Below are 19,157 nucleotides of genomic sequence, written 5' to 3'. Positions count from 1 at the left end.
TTGTCCACAAAGTTCGAGAATTACTACCTCGAGATCGATACTGGTGTCATCCTGAGAATGTGTTCTCAGTGGATCCGCGTTGCGAACTCCCCGGCTAGAATTTGTAAACTGCAATATGTACCATAATTTAATTAGTTAAAATATAATTAGCTGGTTTTTGTTAATTAGTCCATTAAGCATTTCATTTCTTTTGTGCAAGGGATGTGCGTCCGCCTCCTTCAAGTAGACCAGCACAGTTTTTCATGTTAGCAAACTTTCTCTGCTTCCCTAATTGTCCCACCTCGTCCGTTGACCTTCAGCCTTCGGCGCCCTTTCTGTACGTCACATCCCCGCACCCCCGCCGCGTCCTTCACTCCCGTCGCGTCCTTCCGACCCCCCCTCCGGAACCGACAGTGCGTCGGTGCATCGCACTTCTCAACCTTCTAGTTGTTGCAGTTGCACAGCGTTGTTATTTTCCTAGCACTCTTGCTGTCTCTTTGCCTTAAATTTTTTTTCTCCTAGGGCCTTTTTCTCGCTTCCCCCTTCCCTGCAGAGAATTCTCTGCTTTCAAACAAGAACTCTCTCTCTCTCTTTGTATACATAGCAACATCGGCTATGCTCCCGCAAGGGCTGCAGAAAATATGGTCAACCTTTCCTTTTCCCCTAGAACCACATCTCTCTCTCTCTCTCTTCACCCCCTCCCCTAACCTATATATTTTGCCACCCGCAACACACACGTTAGTTGAAAATCAACGCTGTCATCTGCTTCTCTCTTCGTGAGCTTGCCCATTGATTCCGATCGAGATGGCAGCCAACGCTATGGCTTTTATAGCACTTCTTCTACAGGAAGAGCGCGTATTGCTTGAAAGGAAAAAATTTCTACTGACGACGCTTTCGGCAAGGAGCACAAACAGGCAGGCCGACGTTGATGTGTTCAACGACGTAGACATGTCCCTGCATGGACCTAGCTCGCATCTCTTCCATTTCCTCCTACTGGAAATGACACTCCTTGAAAAAAAGAAGCTCTTGTTGCGACATGTCACGTCAAGACGCTGGTGGACACGGCCAATATGGGTGAACCGAAGGCAGGAGTCCGAGCTTCACACAGTGGTAAGTTGCTAGCGCTCTCTCAGTTTGCCAGAGTCTCAGTATGATGTCGCAATACTTTGGTTCGCTGCGTTGAAACAGCCAAAGGTCAATATTGTCACGAGAAAAAGCCAGTCAGTCAGTTCTAAGCGAACAGCCGTTTACAGTTCGTGTTTGCAGCAGCTACCACACACACTTCTTCCTCGACCTCTAGCGTAACTAGTGCGGGCCATTACCCCTCCCTCCAAAAAAAAGAAATAAATAAATAAAGTTGGGGAGATGGTAAATGCCACAAGGAAAAAATAAAAGAAATGAGAAAGACAACGGACGAGACGACAGGGGCCGCATCACAAAGTTTGTGGATGAGAGTCAGCGCGAATGGTAAGGCTTCATCCTGGTAACATGAACAATGTCAGAGGAACGTGGTCTACGGGAGTGGTGCGAAGTGTCGACTGGAATAACTTCGCAGTTGACAGGACTTAGACGACGCAAAACTATGTAGGGTCCAAAGTATCGGCGCAATAATTTTTCTGGCCGGCCTCGTTGACGTATAGGGGTCCAAACCCATACAAGATCTCCCGGGTTGTACGTGACGTCTCGATGGCATATGTTGTATCGACGAGCATCTTGACTTTGTCGGGATAGAATTCGTTGCCGCGCAAGGTGCCGCGCCGCTTTGGCACGCTGAACAAAGGCGTCTGTATCTGGTGCGGTAGTTGGAGACGAATTTGGTAGGAGCATCACGTCGAGCATAGTGGTGACGTCGCGTCCGTAGACCAGACGAAAAGGAGGAAACCCGGTGGTTTCTTGTAGGGCAGTGTTGTACGCGAATGTCACATACGGGAGCAGTTCGTCCCAATTTTTATGATCCGTGGCAACATACATGGAAAGCATATCCGCAATCGTTTTGTTGAGACGCTCTGTTAAACCGTTAGTCTGCGGGTGATACGCAGTTGCCATACGGGGCGTTGTTCCGCTCAGCTGCAGAATATCTCGGACCAACTGGGCAGTGAAGGCCGTACCACGGTCTGTGCTGACGACAGCGGGAGCACCATGTCGAAGGACGATATTTTTGATGAAGAAGTTAGCAACATCTGAAGCAGTAGCTCGCTGAACGGCTTGTGTTTCGCAGTATCGAGTGAGGTAATCGGTGGCGACGACGATCCAGCGGTTATCAGCCGAAGACTTGGGAAATGGGCCGAGTAAATCCATCCCGACTTGTTCAAAAGGTGAGCAAGGAGGTCGGACAGGCTGAAGCAGACCGGCTGGTTTTAGTGGTGGAACTTTGCGGCGCTGGCAATCTCGACAACTTCTGACGTACTGCTTCACGGTTTTTGTGAGTTTTCGCCAATAGTACTTCTGCTTGATCCTCGCGAGAGTACGCGTGAAACCAAGATGCCCGGACGTTGGTTCGTCATGGCATGCACGTAGAACGCCGTCGCGGAGAGTAGCGGGAACAACGAGCAGGAAAACGGCTGCCGTAGGGTGAAAGTTCCGCTTGTATAGGATGCCGCCACGTAGGCAGAAAGAGGACAAGTGACGCGCGAACAGCCGTGGGGGTCGTGGGCGGCTTCCTTCAAGGTATTCAATCAAGGGCTGGAGCTCGGAATCTTGGCGTTGCTGTTGAGCAAGGTTTAAAGACGGGAGAGTACAAAGAAAACCAGAATCGTCGTCAGTATCTAGTGGTGCGGGTTCGACGGGGGCGCGGGAGAGACAGTCGGCGTCAGTGTGTTTCTGGCCAGACTTATAGACGATGGTCACATCAAATTCCTGCAACCGAAGGCTCCATCTTGCGAGACGGCCTGAAGGATCTTTGAGATTCGCCAGCCAGCAGAGAGAGTGGTGGTCGCTGACGACACGGAAGGGGCGTCCGTACAGGTATGGGCGGAACTCCTGGATAGCCCATATGACTGCCAGACATTCTTTTTCAGTCGCTGAGTAGTTTTTTTCAGCAGCGGACAAGGTTCGGCTGGCATACGCAATAACGCGCTCAACACCAGCTTGAAACTGTACGAGTGTCGCTCCGATACCAACGTTACTAGCATCAGTATGCACTTCTGTGTCAGCCTCGGTGTCAAAGTGACCGAGTATCGGTGGTGTCTGTAGACGTCGCTGAAGGTCGTGGAAGGCGTCGAATTGTGCTGGGCCCCAAACAAATGTGACGTCGTTCTTGATGAGTCGTTGCAAAGGTTCGGCACTTTCACAAAAATTGGGTACAAAACGGCGGTAATACGCGCAAAGCCCTAAAAATCGGCGGACATCGTGTTTTGTCTTCGGTATCGGGAAAAGAGCAACTGCCAGGGCTTTGTCAGGGTCAGGGCGCACACCGGTGCTGCTGACAATATGACCTAGAAATTTGAGCTCCTCGTAGCCAAAGTGACATTTTTCGGGCTTCAGGGAGAGGCCGGCGGTGCGGATAGCTTGAAGAACCGCCTCAAGCCGCTGGATGTGTTGTTCAAACGTGGTGGAAAAAACAACTACATCGTCTAAGTAGACTAAACACGAGTTCCACTTGAGGTCAGATAAAACTGTGTCCATCATGCGTTGAAATGTGGCCGGAGCGGAACACAATCCAAAAGGGAGGACCTTAAATTGATAGAGACCGTGGGGTGTTATAAACGCCGTTTTTTCCTGGTCCCGTTCGTCAACTTCAATTTGCCAGTACCCACTACGTAGATCCATTGAAGAAAAGTAACGGGCATGTCGCAGGCGATCCAAGGAGTCGTCAATTCGAGGAAGTGGGTAAACGTCTTTTTTCGTGACCTTGTTCAGTTTGCGATAATCGACACAGAATCTTAGTGAACCGTCTTTCTTTTTAACTAATACAACAGGTGAAGCCCAAGGACTTGTCGATGGTTGAATGACATCATCTTCGAGCATTTGTTTCACTTGATGACGAATAGCATCCTGTTCTCTTTGCGACACGCGATAAGCGTGTTGGCGAACAGGTTGGACGGTCGGTTCAGTGATGATTCTGTGTTTGATTAAAGGAGTCTGACCTTCGACGTGGTGGCGAAACAGTCGCTAAATGACGATAGCAGAGTAAGGAGCCTCTCCTTCTCGTTTTGGTCGAGCTGTGGGTTGACGTTGATGTGACTGGTCATGTCCACATCGCTGGGTTCCGGAATCGAGATTGTCGTTACCGAAGCACAGGCGTTGGACTCGGCCACCGTTTCAAAGTAGGCCATGGTGGTATGCCTCGCAAAGTGTTTGTATTCGCCACTGAAGTTCGTAACTAGAATCGTGGTTTGCCTATGTTGGAGCTCTACGAGACCTCGTGCGACGCCTACTTCGCGATCCAGCAATATGGCGAGGTTACCTTCGGCGATGCCTATTCCTAGTTGTTCTTGGGGGCATTCAACGAGGACGAAGATGCTACTTCGAGGCGGTAACGTCACGCAGTCATCGACCACGCGTAAAGCCGCGCGGTGATGTTCATCCGCCACATTCGAATCCGAAGAAACATAGTTAGAAAAAGTCACGAACAAGTCACGAAGGTTAATGATCGCCCCATATTCCTGGAGAAAATCCATGCCCAGTATAACTAGCCGAGAACACTTGGGCAGCACAAGGAAAGACGCTACGAAAGTCGAAGTAGAAATTGCAAGTCTGGCGGTGCATCGTCCAATGGGTGACACGAGGTGTCCTCCGGCCGTAATCAGATGTGGGCCGTCCCACGCTGTCAGCACCTTGCGTAGCCGAGTCGCCAGTGAGGCACTCATAACCGAGTAGTCAGCTCCCGTATCTACAAGTGCAGTTACTGGATAACCGTCGATTGAAGCAGTAATAGCAGCAGAAGTTTTTTTTGCAGTTGCGAATGAAGGCGTCAGTGGTACGTCGCGAGGGGATGGCGTCGGCGGAGGATATTTGACGGTTCGCATGACAGCGGCCTCACCCCCGGAGGTCGCCGTTTTCAGTTTCCCCGGCGCGGGCTTCCACCGTTGACTCCAGCGGAATCAAAGGCGGGTCGAGCACGGTTCGGTGACGCGTACCGACGAGGTGAAGGCGACCGTGACTGTCTTCGCTGTTGGGCAGGAGGAAGCCGGTTACTTTCTAAGTATTTCTCGATTTCGTCCGGGCGTTCGCCATAGCGCGGGCAACGGGCGTCCGGATGGTATCCCCGCAGACCAATCCGTCGGTACTGGCAATCGCGATACATGTGACCAGCCTCCCCGCAGTGATAGCACAACGGACTGTTGTCGGGGGCGCGCCATACTGTAGATTTGCGCGGACCAGGATGAAAGGGTGCTTGCGGATTCGTGCGGTGGATCGGACTTGGGGAGCGTCGAGAAATCCCAGCAGGCGGCTGCGAAAAACGGCCCGTCGACGGCGCGCAAGCCCGAAGAGCATCCGCGTACGAGAACGTGGGAGGTTCGGGTCGTGTTGGTGGCTAGGGATGAACCACTTTGCCGATTTCTTCTCGAATGACATCCGTAAGAACCGCGGCACTGGGAAGTGTCGGAGCCGATGCATAGGACTTCTGCAGTTCTTCTCGAACAATTTGTCGTATTAGCTCGGTAAGTGACTCCCTGTCATCATTTGCAGGTACGAGTGAGCATGCAGCAGTCATGGTGGTCTGGCGTTCATACTGCGAGAGCCGCTGCCGAGGCATACGTTCCATGACTGTTGCCTCACGAACGAACTGAGAGACTGTTGTAGGAGGATTACGCACGAGGCCCGCGAAAAGCTGTTCCTTTACGCCTCGCATTAACAGACGCACCTTCTTGTCTTCTGGCATTAGTGGGTCGGCCCGACGGAACAATCGCGTCATGTCTTCGACGAACATGGCGACGGTTTCGTTTGGCATTTGGAACCTCGAAGACAGTGCCTGTTCGGCTCTTTCTTTCCTTTCGGGAGTGCAGAAGGCTTCGCATAGCAGTCGGTAAAACTCCTGCCAGCTGGTAAATGAGGCTTCGTGGTTCTCGTACCATACCCTCGCCGCGTCTAAAAGGGAAACGTAGACGTTCTTCAACTTACGGCGATCGTCCCAGTCGTTAAAGGCGGCGACCCGGTCGAAATGGTCCAACCAGTCTTCAACGTCCTCAAAGGCGTCGCCATGGAACGGGTTAGGCGTGCGAGGCGCGTTGAGAATGCATGGTACGGGAGCATTTGGGATCACCTCGGTTTGGCTTGCGGTAGTTGTTGACATCTTCCTCACGGAGCTTGCCAGGGGACTGTATTGCGGTGGAAGACCTTGGAGGCGACGGCTGCTTCGATAGATTTCTGCCGTCCCCGAGGTACTGGCGTCGGTAGCTTCTGGTTCGGGACCCGTAGGCATACGATGGATGCGTACCCAGCACCTCCACCAGTTTGTCACGAGAGAAAAAGCCAGTCAGTCAGTTCTAAGCGAACAGCCGTTTACAGTTCGTGTTGTTGTTGTTGTTGTTGTTGTCCTATGTGGCCGTGGCACATACCCACAGTGGGGGATTGGCCAAGAATCGGGCGGTTTAATTAGGTGCCTAAAAATAATAATGAAACAAGGGAGTTAACAATTTGGGCGTGTGAGCTTAAAAGTAAACGTTTTGTGTCTGGAGAAAAAAAAAAGATAATCAGATGAAAACCGGGTATAAGATAATAATAATAATAATAATTACAATAATAATTAATAATAGATAAGAAATAAAAGAAAGCTATGGTAGGGAGGGAGAACGATCAATCTAACATGGAAAACAATTGGTTTCAATTAGGTAATTTTGGATCGCCAAGCAAACATTTCTGTGGCTGAACCTAACAATGGAGGCTCCAAAAGATAGGATCACAGGCACTGATAAAGTTAGACCAATAGAGCGAAGCGGTATTTCGAGTAGTCGTTTTCTTAGAATAGAAAACCGTCTGCAAGACAACAAGAAATGGTCGATTGTCTCCGCTTCGCCACAGAATGAGCATAATGGTGAGGGGACCAGACCAGACCTGTGGAGGTAGAAGTTCAATGCAGGTATACGGCAGCGCAGCTTCGTGATGGACACTTCAATTTTCCGTGTTCGGCAAAAACCTCTGTTCCAAGGGTGCAGGAGATGTCCGTAATCCTCAGAGTTAGTAATTGCGGAGCTTGATACGGACTGTATAATGATACTCCTGCGAAATCTAGCTGCAGTAACGTAAGCAGTCAAAGGGCAGCAAGGAAGAATCGGGCCACTTATCGATGCCTTGGCTAGAGAGTCTGCAATTTCATTAATGATTAGTCCTTTATGGCCAGGCACCCAAATCAAACGCACGCTTCTCAAGTAACCAGGTACCAATGATTGAAATGTCCTCATCACGCGAGAATCACTAGAAGCAGTAAGGGATGAGCACAATGATAAAGAATCAGTGACTATCACGGCTGTCGTAATTGATGGTCCTAATTTGCGTAATGCCAGCACCACGGCCATGAATTCAGCTAAAAAAATCGGTATGAAATCTGGCAGCCGAAGAGAAAATGTCCAATCGAGAATCGGGGAAAATATTCCTACACCTGACTTTTCTTCACATTGTGAAGCATCTGTAGCAATTACAACGTTTGTTTGAAGGTATTTCAGGTGATCTTGTAATATACCATCGAGAATACGGTGTGAAAGTAATTTTGCATTATTAGGAAAGATGTCATCAAATTGAATATCCGTAGCAACAGCTCTGTCGGTAATGGGAAGTACATCGCATATGCGCACGCCCAAAGAGTCAAGTAATTGTTGCACGAATATAATTTGCGGTTTATGCAGTCGCGGCCAGATGACACCAAAAAACAACGCAGGTTGTGAAATAAAGATTATTTGGGTATGACGTAGTGGTGATTCGTAAATCCTTAAGAACGTCTGCACCGTCAAAAGGCGGAACCTGCACGAAAGTGGCGGAACACGGGATTCTAGATAAAGAATAGAATTTGCAACAAATTTAGGAAGACCTAAACACAGACGTAATGCCTCTCTTTCTAAGAGGATTAGAGGACGGGACATGTAGGCTGGAGCTCCCGAGAAGAGTACGCAACCAAATTCTAATACAGGGCGAACGTACATACGGTATATCATTAGGAGTGTATCTCTTCTCAATCCTATTCGACGACTGCTCAGCCTACGCAATATGCCAATTGCACGGGTACCTTTCCCAGTCAACAGATCTATGTGTGAGCGCCAGTTGAGAGAGGCGTTATAAATAATTCCGAGGTATTTAACAGATTCCACCTGTGGTATGTCTTGAAGGTGGTAAGACAATGAAATGTGCACTATGTCACGAATCGGAAAAACGAGAACAGCACATTTGTTGGCATTGAGTGTGAAGTGACTAGCATCTAACCACCTCTCCAGATCATAAAAGTAAGTTTGCAGTCGTTGGTATAGCGTGTGGATGTCGTTTGCAGATGCAAAAAATGCAATATCGTCTGCATAAACATAAGTAGTTATTTCTTGATGACAAGGTAGTGTGCTCATGAGAATATTAAAAAGTACCGGGGAAAGCACTGAGCCTTGCGGTACGCCTCTCGTTTGTTTGTGTTTAGAAGAAGAAACGCCGCTTTCGTAGCAATAGAATTCTCTTTCACCTAAGAATGACTGAATCCACGCTACTATATACCCAGGAACACCACAGGAAGTTAACCGATTGATCAATATAGTGTGCTCCACAGTGTCGTATGCTTTAGCGATATCGAGCGTCACTAAGGCAGCGTATTGCTTATGACGTCGAGCGAGTTGTATTCGGCTTTCTAAGTCGACGTGGGCATGCCAGATGGAGCAGCCGGCCCTGAAACCAATCTGACAGGGACTAAGAATGGAATTATCATTAATAAATTTCATGATGCGACGGTGAAGAAGCCTCTCAATAAATTTTACTACGTTTGATGTAAGCGCAATGGGCCTAATGTTCTCCAATACATACCTTCCTTCTTGTTTCTTAAGCATCAATATTACCTTGGCAAGCTTCCAGTGCAACGAAATCCAAGCATATTTAATTGAATAATTCACCAGATCTAAAAGAACGTTAGGTGATTCCGGTAACAATATTTTTAACATTGCATTTGTGACGCCATCAGGGCCAGGGGCTGAATTCGGTAAACATAGTGCAGTCTCATTTAGTTCAGCTAAGGAAATTGGAGTAAAGCCATCCCAAGGACCTAATGTAGAATGAATAGCCGAAAGCCTGGCCGTAAATCGATTTTCTAAGCCTTCGGCAATCTCTTCTAGGGAGGCGCTCAGTTCCTGCGGGGTCAAAACAATTGAATCTAATGTTAAGGGTGTTGGTAGCACCTTCCTAGCACGAAGAAATGCAAATAAAGCACGCTTATTTTTTGAATTAGATAGATAATCGTAATGTCTAATATCGTATTCCTCTTTGGCTCTATTAACAGTACGCTTAAATACACCAGCATGAAACTGATAATTTTTCCAATTTGTCGGGCACTGATTATGCAGAAGCATTTTCCAAGCGGCCTTTCTTTTTCTATAGTCCCGCGTACACTCATTATTCCACCAACGACAAGCGGTGCCTTTAGCCGAAGGGATGACAAATTCAGCTTGCTTCCGGGAATCCTCTAGAATTGAGCCAATGGTTGAAGCGATTTCCTTATCATTGGCATTGGCGAGTTTCGAAACGGCAGAACGCAAGAAAGTCTTAAATTTCGTATGGTCCATAAATGTGCATGCCTGGTATTCTAAAGATGTTATTGGACAATTGATTTCAAATGACACAGGAAGATGATCACTGTTGGTTGCTGATTCAACCGCTACCCACGACAAAACCTTGATGCCAGCGCTACAAAATGTCAAATCTAACACTGAACGGAAGGGTCCTCTAACAAACGTTACTTGTCCTGTGTTCTGACATGAAAGGTGGCTATCAATCGTCCACTCCCATAGTCGCTTACCGCACACATCTGTTTTTTGCCCCCACGACACGTGATGCGAATTGAAATCCCCTACAAACAAAATTTCTTTTCTACAGGCAGCCACAGCCCTATCAAGTTGACGTGTACTTTGCACGCCGCTGGGGAAATAAGCATTTATAATTGAAAATGGATGGTATCCTGGGAGGCATAAATCTATGGCCAAAATTTCACAGTCGCAGTCCATGATTTGAAAAGAAATTTTTGCCTTGTGACAAATTTTACTGGAAACAAGTATCATTAATCCTCCACCTCGCGAGTCTCTATCTAATCGGAAGGACCGAAAACCTTTTAGATGAAAATTTTTCTCTGGTGAAAGCCACGTTTCCTGAAGAAGTAAGATATCTGGATTGAATTGAACAGATAGGCAAGATAAATCTGTTGAAGCTGAAAATATAGAACGACAGTTCCACTGCAGCACTTTCAACTGTCCAATGGTGTAGAACGCACAGCAGCGGCAACTGCCGCCTTTAGAATACTTTCTGTAAGCACAGGAGTTGGTTGACTCTTTTTTGATTTTGGTTTCATAGTTTTTGAAATTGGGGACCCCATACGTTTGGGAGCTCGAGTGTCAAGTTCCATGTCTGTGGCAATAACAGTGTCTGAATAAGAGGGCTCATCCTCGCGTGTTTGGACTACCGAAGTAGTGTCTGTGGAATATTCTGCAACTGTGGAAGGCGTCTCTACCTCGTTGCTAGGCGTTCGAGGTGTGGCGTTAGATACTGGGCACTGCATTGGTGTCTTATTGGGCTGCAATATTTGCATCATGTGGCTGGAAATGATTTGTGCTAAGCAATCAGAGAGACTGGATATCAATTTGTCCATAGCTTTAGCCATTGCTTTTTCCACAGCAGAGTCAATTGCTTCTGAGAGGTTAAGATTAAGATGCATGCTTGGAGTGTTGCGCGCTGTAACACCAGAGTATCCGAAGGCCCTGTCTTTGATAACTGAAATTGCATCTCTTCGGGAGCAACGACGGCGGTCGATTATTTCAAGAATTTGTATTTCTTGAGCGCGAGCTGAGCAGTTCGAATAGTCTGCTGGGTGTTCTCCCCCACAGAGGCAGCACTTTTGAGATTGAGTAGAGCATTCACTTGAAGAATGACCATCCCCACAGGTGCGGCAACGCAAGCTAGACTTACATCCTCCTGCGCTGTGCCCGAATCTCCAACAATTCTTACACTGGATTGGACGTGACGCAAGCGGCTCTACACGGAACACAAGAGGCCACACCTTTATTTCAGATGGACATGATGTGCCCGCAAACGCTGCAATAACAGATTCTGTCGGAACCATCTCGTTATCGGCCAGTCGATTGCAACGGTAGATGGCAATGACGCCTGCTGCGGATAGCTTGTCCAGGGTTTCAGTAGGACTTAATCGGGAGTCTACGCCCCGTACAAGACCCTTGGTGCACGCAAGGTGAGGCGGAATAAAAGCACTCACCGGGGTGGAAGCGAATGAAGTGCATTTCAAGAGGTCTTCTACACAGGTCTGGTCGGGTGAACGACACACTATACCTCCCCGTCCGAACGCTCGCACATCAGTGATGGTCTGGAAGTGGTTGGACGTGGCCTTAAGTGCCTTCTGGACAGCCTGTGGATTCGTGATCCTGATGGAACCTCCATTGGTAGGTACAAGCGCCACAGGAATGGTGCTGACGCCACTGCGAAAAAATAAATCTATGGGCAATTCATTAGGTGGCAGGGATGCTGACCAGGCGGATCGCGCCTGGCCAGGAGAACTGGTCGACATCAGCTCAAGACGGCTGACGCAAGGAATGCCAATCAACCAGGAACTACCACACACACTTCTTCTTCCTCGACCTCTAGCCTAACTAGTGCGTGCCAATATTCATGTATACATATATCGTCTTGTCTTGTTTGTTTCATTCAGATGCCCTTGCTGATTTCCGGCGACCCCGAATATTTTAGGAAGTACTACAGCATGACTCCAGAAAAATTCGAACAACTGCACGCTCTTTTGGAAGAGTCCCTCACTAGGCTACACTTCATTCGAGAGCCAATCCCATCGCGGGCCAGACTCGCCATCACTATCAGGTATTTATGTGAACGAATATGGAATCCCGGCCGCAGCGGCCGCATTTCGATGCCGCGAAATTCTCAAACACCCGTTTACCATGCATTGGAACCCAAAGTGGGCAAAACTAAGCCGGACTACGACAGGCCTTATAATCGCTTTGTGGTTTTGGCAGCTAAAACCCCCGGAATGCAATTTTATGCGAGTGGATCTTATATTTGTTTTCATTCATTATTTCTTAAATAGGCATCTTAATTATGGCGCTACCATGTTCAATTACAAAATTCGTAGCTGTATTTGCCGTTGCGCTACAGTTGCTCCTTCTATAGGCACTAATTTGATCTGCAGCGTATATTATTGTCTCTAACTTGCAGATCATTGCTGCATTGGCTGTGACCTATTTTATGTAGACGTCCACCTGTGACTTCCTTCATATGATGTCGCGATACTTTGGTTCGCTGCGTTGAAATAGCCAAAAGTCAATATAACAAATTATCGGATATAATGAATTAAACCTTTTTCGTCGCCACTGGCATGTATACAACTATAACAAATCTTGTATATTAAGAACGTGTTTTTGTGTCAGGTGCGACTTCGCCAAGTCGAGATTCACCTGTACCAGTACAGCATGCACTCTTTCACAACTCACTGTGTCGTTATGTTGCAGTAAATATTACGAAAATTTCTTTTTAGGTATTTGGCCTCGGGGATGTTTACGCAGGATATTGCCTTGGAGTTCCGGGTGGGCATTTCCACCGTGTCCTCCATTGTGCACGTCACGTGCAGGCTCTTGTGGAGTACCCTGCAACCTGCATGCCTCAAGGTACGTATATTGCGCATGCAGTGTCCGTACATGTTTAGGCATAAAAGGTGCATTTATAGATTATACATGCGGCTCAGTCAGTATTTAGTGCAACATTAATTTGAGGTTAAACTGAGTAGCCTCCTGTATTGCTAATTGACAGCTCTGCATAATGTGAGCCAGAGAAACAGCTTTCAAGTCAGCACATTTTTTCGATGATTTTTCAAATCTTCCTTTTGCTGTAAATGAAGGCCCGGTACATCTAAACCTCAAGAAAAAAATTCTTAAGCCTCACAGAGCCCGCCTTACCTTCCTAGTCATTTTCGGCTTCGTTTCTGCTGTGTTGTGACGTATGACGGGGAAGCGCGGTCACCTAAATGGCATTGCGACGTTTGGGCACTCGCACCGGCTACTCGGTTGTCCGCTATGTTGCTACGCTGGACTGTCAAACTGTCGTAGTGTCCCCTTCCCACGTGACCACACACTTTGTCAGGCCATCGCAACAATCACGGGGAAACGAAATCTAAAGTGGTTATAGAAAAGGAATTAGTAGAACCCCGTTGATACATTTTTCAAAGGACCCCGTGAAAATGTAACAGTGAGGAACGTCCCAAATCGCCACATCCACAAGAAACAGCTCAGCGCTTATGTACGTTTAAACATGTGCTATCTTCTGCGACTCTTATGCTCCACCGCACAAGATGTCTGTATTGCAGCGAAGCTGACTTTAGAGCACCAGCAAAAATAATCGCACCGTGATTGGGAATGAGGATCGCGAACTCTCAGGATCTTGTGCCTCCGAATTTGCCTCTGCACCGCTTAATTTGCGTTACCACCGCATTTATATGCAGCATAACACGCGACGTAAATGCCGGGAAAATGCAACAGCGAGTAACGTACGTATACCAACGCGTTTCCAAGGGCACTTAATTGTGACTAATTTTTCTACTACCTTCATTCGGAACGCTTAATGGAATTGTCCTAGTTCACCTAGCTGTCCTGTGTGCGCAATGTGCCCTCAGAAAAGCCCAATGCGCTCAGCAACCTCGCTGCTGACTCCAGCAATTAAGGCCAGTAACTAACATGCCGCACAGTAAACGACATTATCGATCCCAATATATAATGAACGATCTATTCTGCATGTTCGTCGATCGTATGCATGTCCATGTATTTCAGCTTTTCAATAAGGAAAGTGCGTTTTATGTTCTATCGGGGACACAATTGCCCAGGCGACGCGCGCGACCGTCGGCCGAATTGCATCGCTGCGCTGTCCGCCGGGATAAGTCGCGCTATGGTCTGCGCTAGAGGTCGCCGGACAGCGTGGGCCACTAATGGGCCACGTATGCGCTTTCCTGCGATTTCGAGCGCAGACGGTGGCGCGGCTGATCCCGGCAGGCAGCGCAGCGATGCAATTCGGCCGACGGTCGCGCGCGTCGCCTGGGCAATTGTGTCCCCGATAGAACACTCGATCGGTGGGGTTTTAATACCTTACCCATATGCCTTGTGTCATCTACTGCTTTTCACAATTGTTCCGACTTTCCTCAGGTACCAACAACTGAAACTTGGAGAAGAACTGCTGCAGGCTTCAGTGAAAGATGCAACTTCCCCAATTGCGTCCGCGCAGTTGACGGCAAACACGTGCAAATACAGGCCCCACCACACTCGGGCAGCCTGTATTACAACTACAAGGTATGCTATTGTCATTATTAGCTGTTTAATTATGATTATTATATATGCATGCTATTATTGTAATGGATATGGTATATCTGCATGATGTGCGCTCATGATGCAGACCAGTTAAATAGTGACACTACACCGAGTATAATGTATTATTTTTCCTTTGTCTTTCTACTAATGACTGACACATGTGATTGTTAATGAATTACTGACGCTGTCATTCTAGTTTTATTTTGCTTGACTACTGTTCACTATCTATATAGTTTATTTTCGTAGTGATGGCCCAGTGCTACAAATAACAACCTCTGGGCGCATATAGCGAACTCATCAAATAATGCGAATAAATAAATAGCTTACAGTCTATGTACAATGAGGTGTTTACATTGTGGCGCATTATCTTTGCAGGGCACTTATTCTATAGTGCTGATGGCCGTGGCTGACAGCAACTTGAAGTTTGTTGCTGTCGATGTCGGTGCATATGGCAGGCAGAGTGATGGAGGCACACTGAGTGCTTCAAGATTTCGAAAGTGCCTTGAAAATGGCACCCTTGGCCTCCCTCCCATACAGGCTTTGCCCAACACAAGTACATTAGCTCCTCATGTTTTTGTGGGAGACGAGGCCTTCCAACTACGGCAAGACTTCTTGCGGCCTTATTCGAGGAGGCATCAGACTGAGAAGAAAAGGATATTTAACTACCGGCTCAGCAGGGCAAGGTAAATGTTCTAGGCAGTAGCTTTAGACTGTAGTGAGAAAGTTACAATGCAAGCTAACATGTTTTTTTTCCATTTCAGGAGGTGTGTCGAGAACACATTTGGCATCATGGTGTCAAGATTTAGGGTATTTCGTCGTCCCATCAACCTGCTACCTGAAAGCGTCGACTAAGTGGTGATGGCCTGCTGTGTCCTCCATAATTTTCTGCGAGAGGATCCGGTCTACCAATCCCGCAGCCACGAGGACGAGGCGACCAGTGGCCAGCAGCATGCAAGTGGTGGTCAAGCGATGTTTCCCTTGCAGCCACCTGTAGGCCACAACTACAGCAGGTCTGCAGCTAGCGTAAGGGACATGTTCTGTGAATATTTTGTGAGCCCGCAGGGTACTATCCCGTGGCAGCGAGCATATGCTGGGCTACGAACATGAACGCCTTTCTGCTAGAGACCAAGACAATCATAAGGTGCACTAACAACTTAAAATTTGTGGAATATGCCGAGTAAATGCTGGCTGACAAGCAATAAACCGAACATGCACAAAAAGAAGCAAAAACTTGTGTACAGGAAACGCATCCATCTCTAATGGAGGCCATGCTGACGCAAGGTTCTCCCAGCATTTTTAGGTCTACAGCTTTCATAATTTCTGTAAGCACCAAGCTTCTTCCTCTACAATACAATCTTAGAAGTCTCCACATCTGAGCGCGCATGGTAGATGAAGGAGCTAGCATTCTGTGTACATCTAGTGATCAGCTGCCTAGAGAAATTGTGGAAGCTGTAGATCTAAAAATGCTGCGAGAATCTTGTGTCAACATGGCCTCTGTTAGAGATGGATGCGTTTCCTGTCGGGAAACACACATTAGTTATTGCTTTTTGGTGTATGTTCGGTTTATTGCTCGTCACTCAGTATTTACTCAGCTTGTTCATTAATTTTTTGGTTGTTTGATCATCTCGGTTTTCTTGTTCATCTTATGTGTTGTCTGGTGCCGTTTGCAACCCCGCTATTCTTGATTATTTTAGGCCACAACAAGTCACTGTGATTGCATTTATGATGCTTATGTGTCATCACCACCATCATCACCTTATTTTATGTCCACTGCAGGATGAATGCCTCTCCCTGCGATCTCCAATTACCCCTGTCCTGCGCCAACTGACTCAAATTAGCGCCCACAAGTTTCCTAATTTCATTGCCCCACCTAGTCTTCTGCCATCCTCGAGTGTGCCTCCCATTCTGTAACCCTAATGGTCCACCGGTTAATTATCTAGCCTCCGTATTACATGACCTGCCCAGCTCCATTTTTTTTCTTTTGATGTCAATTAGAATATCGGCTACACTCGTTTGCTCTCTGATACAAACCGCTCTGTTTCTGTCTCTTAACGTTATGCCTAGCATTCTTCGTTCCATCGCTTTTTGCACGGTCCTTAACTCATTCTCAAGCATCTTTATCAGTCTCCAAGTTTCTGCCCCATATGTCAGCACCGGTAGAATGCATTGATTGTACACCTTGCTTTTGAATGATAGTGGAAAGCTTCCAGTCAGGATCTGACAATGTCTGCCATATGCACTCCAACCCATTTTTATTCTTTTGCAAATGTCTGTCTCATGAAGAGGGTCCCCTGCGAGTAATTGACCAAGATAAACATACTCCTTCACAGACTGTAGAGGCTGAGTGGCGATTCTGAGCTCTTGTTCCTTTGCCCAGCTATTGATAATTATCTGTCTTCTGTATATTAATCTCCAGCCCCACTATTACACTCTCTCTGTTAAGGTCCTGAATCATTTGTTGTAACTCGTCTGCAGTGTTGCTGAACAGAACAATGTCACGTGCAAACAGAAGGTTGCCGAGATATTTGCCGTCGATACTTACTCCTAAGCCTTCGCAGTTTAATAGTTTCAATACTACTTCCAAGCACATAGTGCATAGCAATGGAGAGATTGTGTCTCCTTGTCTGACCCCTTTCTTTATAGGTATGTTCCTACTTTTCTTGTGTAGAATTAAGGTAGCTGTGGAATCTCTGTAGATATTTTCCAAGGTATGTATGTAAGCGGCCTGTACTCCTTCATTATGTAATGTCTCTATGACTGCTGGTATTTTAGCTGAATCAAATGCCTTTTTGTTGTGCTCTGCGGCTTTATCAATTACCTGATTAATGACATGGATGCGATCCATTGTAGAGTATCCCTTCCTGAAGCCAGTTTGTTCCCTTGGTTGACTAAAGTCCAGTGTTGCCCTTATTCTATTGGAGATTATTTTGGTAAATATTTTACATAATACTGGGAGTAAGCTAATGGGCCTATAGTTTTTCAATTCTTTAACGTCTCCTTTTTTGTGGATTAGTATAATGTTTGTATTCTTCCAGTTTTCTGGGACCTTTGCAGCCGACAGACACTTGGCATAAAGAGCCGCCAGTTTTCCAAGCATTATGTCTCCTCCATCAATGATTAAACCGACTGTTATTCCATCTTCTCCTGCCGCTCTTCCCCGTTTCTTGTCTTGCAAGGCCCTTCTGACCTCATCTTTAGTTATAGGAGGAGTTTCTGTGTCCTGTTCATTACTGTTTCTAATGGAGGTATCCTGACTCCTCTGGGTACTGTACATGTCAGTATAGAATTCTTCCGCTGCATTTACTATACCTTCAATATTGCTGATGATATTACCCTGCTTATCTTTCAGTACATACATCTTGGTTTGTCCTATACCAAGTTTCCTTCGCACCGATTTAAGGCCGGGTCCATCTTTTACGCCTTCCTCAGTCTTTCTCATGTTATAATTTCGAATACCCCTTATTTTCTCCTTGTTGATCAGCTTTGATACTTCCACAAATTCTATCTGACCTCTTGCGTTGGACACTTTCATTCTTTGTTGTTACTTTATTAGGTCCTTCGTTACTTGGAAGAGCTTGCCTATTGGTTGCCTTGGTGCCTTGCCTCCCATTTTAGTTGCTGCCTCTGAAGCCAGCCTAGTTCAGTTTAATTAATTACCCCTATGTCATCTTTATCTCTGTTCTAGGCTGCATATTCGTTTGCAAGTGCCAGCCTGAATATGTCTGATTGTACCCTTACTGGATCTTGGTTGGCCTGTTTCTTCTTGACCAATTTTACTCTTTTTCTCTTCAAATTGAGGTGTTTCCTAGCCCTCACTAACCTATGATCACTGCACCTTTACCCTACCTAACACTTCTACATTCTGCATTGTGGTGGGATTTACAGAAAGTATGAAATTAACTCGATTTTCTTATTTCACCATTAGGGCTTTTCCAGGTCCACTTTCTGTTGCTACACTTCCTGAAAAAGGTGTGCATTATTCGCAACTTATTCCTTTCTGCAAATCCTACCAGCATATCTACTCTAGCATTGTGTACCTTGTAAAATATTTATTTTGGCAATGTTGCAAGAGCATATAGTGCAAAGCAGTGAGAACAGGGTGCGCTAACTTCTAACTAATTCAACGGTTTATTGTGAAATTTCAGTGATTTATAAAGGGCACCTGAAAGTAGTGCAGCAAGAAAGCCTGATAAAATACCAGTGCTTGATCAAACAAAACAATCAAAAACAGGGGAGAGAGGAAATACAAATAACTATACAAGCCCAGGGTAAAAGAAGAAACATTGTGATCACCCACTGTAGATGCAATTACGTTCCAAGAAACTTGTTTTTTTTTTTCAATGGCACGGAACTGGAAGAGCGTGTTTGCATAAGCAAGCTGTCACTCTGTGTATTGGAAAAAGAACCGCGTCTTTTGAAAGGTGCTGGCATCCACGATTGGCAATCGGAATGGTCGTTTCTTTCCTCTTCACTTGAATTTTTCGTCTGCATTTTCTTTCTGCAATGTTTTTATTTATGTTTGGTTGCATCAAGCAGCAATCTTCATCAGGCCTCCTTGATGCATTTCTTTTTCTGTTAAACTGTATAAATTGGCTTATTTTCACAATAAGCCTTATTTGCGAGGTCTGGTATAATACTGCGGATAGTGCTTCATGCTATGTGCCCTTGCAGCCTTCATGTGTGTGTGTGCGT

At 46.5% G+C, this 19,157-nt stretch overlaps 1 pseudogene; it reads left to right on the top strand.

Moving 5' to 3' along the window:
• The first annotated feature begins 14,834 nt into the window (after positions 1-14,834).
• Positions 14,835-15,572, top strand: LOC126529575 (uncharacterized; annotated as a pseudogene).
• Positions 15,573-19,157: the final 3,585 nt, after the last annotated feature.

The sequence above is a fragment of the Dermacentor andersoni genome, chromosome 9, assembly GCF_023375885.2.
Source record: "Dermacentor andersoni chromosome 9, qqDerAnde1_hic_scaffold, whole genome shotgun sequence".
Lineage (NCBI taxonomy): Eukaryota > Metazoa > Arthropoda > Arachnida > Ixodida > Ixodidae > Dermacentor > Dermacentor andersoni.
The sequence above is the reverse complement of the archived record's forward strand: the minus strand, read 5'-3'. Positions and strand labels throughout refer to the sequence as shown.